This window comes from Berghia stephanieae, chromosome 5 (genome assembly GCF_034508935.2).
Source record: "Berghia stephanieae isolate SIO BIC M18660-M18661 chromosome 5, UCSD_Bste_1.3, whole genome shotgun sequence".
In the NCBI taxonomy this organism is placed as follows: domain Eukaryota; kingdom Metazoa; phylum Mollusca; class Gastropoda; order Nudibranchia; family Aeolidiidae; genus Berghia; species Berghia stephanieae.
Genome location: NC_088364.1, coordinates 69,340,325 through 69,345,324, shown reverse-complemented (window position 1 = coordinate 69,345,324; position 5,000 = coordinate 69,340,325). Strand labels below are relative to the sequence as shown.

Below are 5,000 nucleotides of genomic sequence, written 5' to 3'. Positions count from 1 at the left end.
TAGATCAATTGTTTCTTCTTTGTAGATCAATTGTTTCTTCTTTGTAGATCAATCGTTTCTTCTTTGTACATCAATTGTTTCTTCTTTGTAGATCAATCGTTTCTTCTTTGTACATCAATCGTTTCTTCTTTGTACATCAATCGTTTCTTCTTTGTAGATCAATTGTTTCTTCTTTGTAAAATCAATTTTTCTTATTTGTAGATCAATCGTTTCTTCTTTGTACATCAATCGTTTCTTCTTTGTACATCAATCGTTTCTTCTTTGTAGATCAATTGTTTCTTCTTTGAAGATCAATTGTTTCTTCTTTGTAGATCAATTATTTCTTATTTGTAGATCAATTGTTTCTTCTTTGTAGATCAATTGTTTCTTCTTTGTAGATCAATTGTTTCTTATTTGTAGATCAATTGTTTCTTCTTTGTAGATCAATTGTTTCTTCTTTGTAGATCAATTGTTTCTTCTTTGTAGATCAATTGTTTCTTCTTTGTAGATCAATTGTTTCTTCTTTGTAGATCAATTGTTTCTTCTTTGTAGATCAATTGTTTCTTCTTTGAAGATCAATTGTTTCTTCTTTGTAGATCAATTGTTTCTTCTTTGTAGATCAATTGTTTCTTCTTTGTAGATCAATTGTTTCTTCTTTGTAGATCAATTGTTTCTTCTTTGTACATCAACTGTTTCTTCTTTGTAGATCAAGTGTTTCTTCTTTGTACATCAATCGTTTCTTCATTGCTGGGTTGCCAAGATTTTCTTATTTTTATATATATTTTTTTTTTTAATTATTTAAAATCCATTTATCTATCTCTCATTTCAGCATCGTGTCATTATTATTATTATTATCACTCGCGTGTCAAAACCATTACAAGGTAATAATCAGAATTTTTTTTGCGTAATCTATCAATTTCAGTTGTATAGCGAGACCCTACGAACAGCGACTGACTACAACTACAATCTTCTTGACAGACGTATAAAACAACAAGGAAATTGTAAAAAAACAACACACGAACGATATAAATTTCATTTTAAACAAACAAACAAAAAATGATCAAAGGTTTAAAACAGACTCTATGACCCAGGAAGACAAAGAAGGCTGACTGAATATGAAAGAATGGCATTTAAATAAACACGAAACAACAATAACAACAGTGAAACAAAACAAAACAAAACAAAACAAAACAAAACAAAACAAAACGAAACAAAACGAAACACGAGACATGAAATCCACGAAGACGACGACGAAAGATAAATCGATCACTGAAATCAATCAATCAATCAATGAACCAACTGATCGATAGTGGTGCCCAATTGATTATCACAATATTTATTATTAGCAGCGATTGGTTGAATGAATAATGGGGAGGAATGATTGATTGATTGAATATTTGATTAATTGGAGGAGACGACGCCACCGCCGACAACTCGTCAATACAAACTCTCCCAGACATTCGTCATTCGATCTGCTAGACAAATACACGATCGTCACCATTACCATCTCCACCATCATCATCACCACCATCACCATCTCCATCACCACTATCATCACCATCACACCCTCATACCATCATCACCACCATCATCACCATCTCCTTCACCAGCATCACCACACCATCATCACCATCATCACCATCATCACCATCACCACCATCATCACCATCACCATGAGCAATCACCACCACCATTATTGACGCTACAACACGTTACTTTGATTACCTAGAGAATATCTCACCCATTCGCCATCACAAATACTCTCCACAATAAGGTAACCACATCTACATCTTAAGATCCTACTCCTCTTTCTCTTCCTCCTCCTCCTCGTCCTCCTCCTCTTCCTCCTTCTCTTCCTCCTTCTCCTCCTCATTTTTTCCAATCCCAACTTCTCCATTTCTACCACCTTCTTTTCAACAGAAAATAAATTTAAAAGGCTGAAATTAAATTAAAAACCCCTTTATTCATGCTAAAGGGACATTTTTCTTTAAGGTCTATATCGAGAAAAGATTGTTGTATGTTAACCCAGTTGTCAGCCGCAATGCAGCGCCGAATAGTGAGCAAATGGGGTCAAATTTTTTGCCGGAAGGAAAAAGAGATGTCAATAATAGCGTGTTAGAGCACTGCCTTATTTACTCGATCATCTCGTCTCCTACTCCTCCTCCCCCTCCTCCTCCCCCTCCTCCCCTCATTCGAAATCCAAGTGTAGCAGCTATGGTTTACCACATTACAAACCAAACATTCTCACAATAGGTACAAACAGTAAAGCATCCCTCCTTTCCTCCCTCTCTTCTTCCTATAGTCCTCCTCTACAACCCCCCCCCCCCTTCTCAAACCCATCCTTCCTCCTCTTTCTTCTTCTTCTTCTTCTTCTTCTTCTTCTTCTTCTTCTTCTTCTTCTTCTCCTTCTCCTCCTCCTCCTCCTCCTCCTCCTCCTCCTCCTCCTTCTTCTTCTTCTTCTTCTTCTTCTTCTTCTTCTTCTTCTTCTTCTTCTTCTTCTTCTTCTTCTTCTTCTTCTTCTTCTTCTTCTCTACTTCAAGAACAATAATTCAGCTCTATATTATCATCATCACTCCCCCGACCCGTCACTCTTCCAGTGAATAGCCCCGCCCATCAAAAGATCGCGTATTGATTATTTTTTTCAACTCCACATTTCAAAATGGCCACAAACCACCACCACACCACGACGAGCTGCCATGCTGTGGCTGCTATCAAGCTGTCCGTCTTATCTTCCTTGCTACTCACTCATACCTCACGCTGCTGGGAGAGAACTACTCACTCACACTTCACTGCCCTCCTCACTCACTCGCTTTCACCGCAATATCTTTATACCCGATTAAATACAAAACTTGTTTTGTTTTGTGCCAATAGGAGGGAGGGGATTGGCGACTTAAGGCATCTGACGCGCGTGCGGTTCGTGTGCGAATCGAGGGCTGAGCTCGCGATTAGGCCGATCTGAATCCATCGAGTATTCTAATTCGTGCGTGCAGTGCGCGTGCGGGGTTGGTTGTGAGTAGTAGTAGTTTGCTAACGCGTTTAGTGCTATAGCTAGATGGGACGTTTTAGGGAGAGAGCATTCATTGGTGGTGAGAGTCAGCTAGAGGTAGAAATAATAGGCGTGTGCGTTAGATCGGATCGTGAGCGCTGATCTTTGAAATCTGAGTGATGGCATTTTTAATATATAATATATAGGAAGTGAGCAGCTTATTGGTTGGCTGGATTTGGTGGGGGTTGAGGAGTGGGAGGGAGAAGGGCGGGGGGGGGGGGGGGATGTGTGAAGGGATGGCGAAGATGTGGGAGGTGGGGGGGGGGGGGGGGGGGTGATGGTAAGTACGAGTTTTGGGATTCAAAGTGAGAGCAGCGGTTGAGATATGCACGTGAAAGTAAGAGAATATTACATACAATATACTATAAGGCAGGTAGTGTAGTTGGTTGATTGTATGATTGGTGAGCGGGTTAGTTTGGTTGGTAGGGAATTATAGATATTGGTTATTTTCAAAACATTATTTTAAAAAATGTTTTTCTTTTTCATCATCATCATCATCATCATCATCATTATTATTATTATTATTATTATTATTATTATTATTATTATTATTATTATTATTATTATTATGATTATTATTATTACTATTATTATTATTATTATTATTATTATTATTATTATTATTATTATTATTATTGTTATTACTATTATCATCATCATTATTATTGTTATTATAATCATCGTCATCAGCACCATTATCATCATTATTATTATTATTATTATTACCATCATTATCATCTACAACGACGACAACAACCATCACTGACGCCACCATGCAATATTCATAATTAACATCATTAATATCTCCCCAATATTTCTCCATCTCTCTCTCCCTCTCTCTCTCTCTCTCTCTCTCTCTCTCTCTCTCTCTCTCTCTCTCTATTTATCTATCTATCTCTCTGTATATATATATATATATATATATATATATATATATATATATATATATATATATATATATGTGTGTGTGTGTGTGTGTGTGTATGTGTGTGTGTATGTGCCTTTCAACCCTATCTGTTCTTCCTCATCACTCTGTACGGGCGTAAAAACAGTATATTACCTCCAAAAGAAACAAGACAGGAGAGAGAGAGAGAGAGAGAGAGAGAGAGAGAGAGAGAGGGAGAGAGAGAGAGAGGTGGAGAGAGAGGAGAGAGAGAGGGGTGGAGAGAGAGGAGAGAGAGAGGGGTGGAGAGGTGAAGAGAGAGAGAGAGAGAGAGAGGAGAGAGAGAGAGAGAGAGAGAGAGAGAGAGAGAGAGAGAGGAGAGTAAAGAGAGAGAGACGTTATAAGAGAATACATTTCAGAGGAGAATACTAGAGGGGAATCAAAGTTTAAGAATAGAAAAAAAGGAGGCGAAATAAATTAATGTAGGCTAAAAAAAAAAAAAGGTAGTCCTCCAGAGCCATTATGGAGCCGGAGTTTATCTCGGTTTCAATAGCGTGAAACGGATAATAGCAATTGATTGCTACCTTTTGGATAGCACGTTAGTCTATCGCAAACTACTTTCCGCCAGATCTATCAGATCCAGCTACCCAACCATTGCTCGGTGGACATGGCGGGAAGGGGGGTCTAGAAAAAAACTCGACTGCACCGGGGATCGATCTCGGTCCCTTTGCTTGTGAAGCGAGTGCTCTACCAACTGAACCATCGGGACCCCCTAAACATAGGCTAGGTAGTTAGAAATACATTTTTCCCCGAATGTGCACAAATAATATCATTGCACAGGCGAAGTTACGTTGACAAATCTATCAGTGCGTATAAACGAAAAGTGAATGGTTAGTCTTCAAAGATGGAACTGGAAGTTTAAAAAAAAACAACAAAAAAAACGTACCGACATTGTACTTTGTCTATCTAAGGGAGAAAACCGCTAAATTTCTCGCACAAGAAATATGATACACAGAGTTACCTACAATTACTATCGGTTTCATTTTTAACTCCCCCCCCCCTCTCTCTCTCTCTCTCTCTCTCTCTCTCTCT

At 38.2% G+C, this 5,000-nt stretch overlaps 1 protein-coding gene across 1 annotated transcript in view; it reads right to left on the bottom strand.

The window, feature by feature from the left end:
- LOC144973510 (uncharacterized) overlaps positions 1-5,000 on the bottom strand; it is a 261,680-nt gene that overhangs the window by 130,500 nt on the left and 126,180 nt on the right. The window lies entirely within an intron of this gene.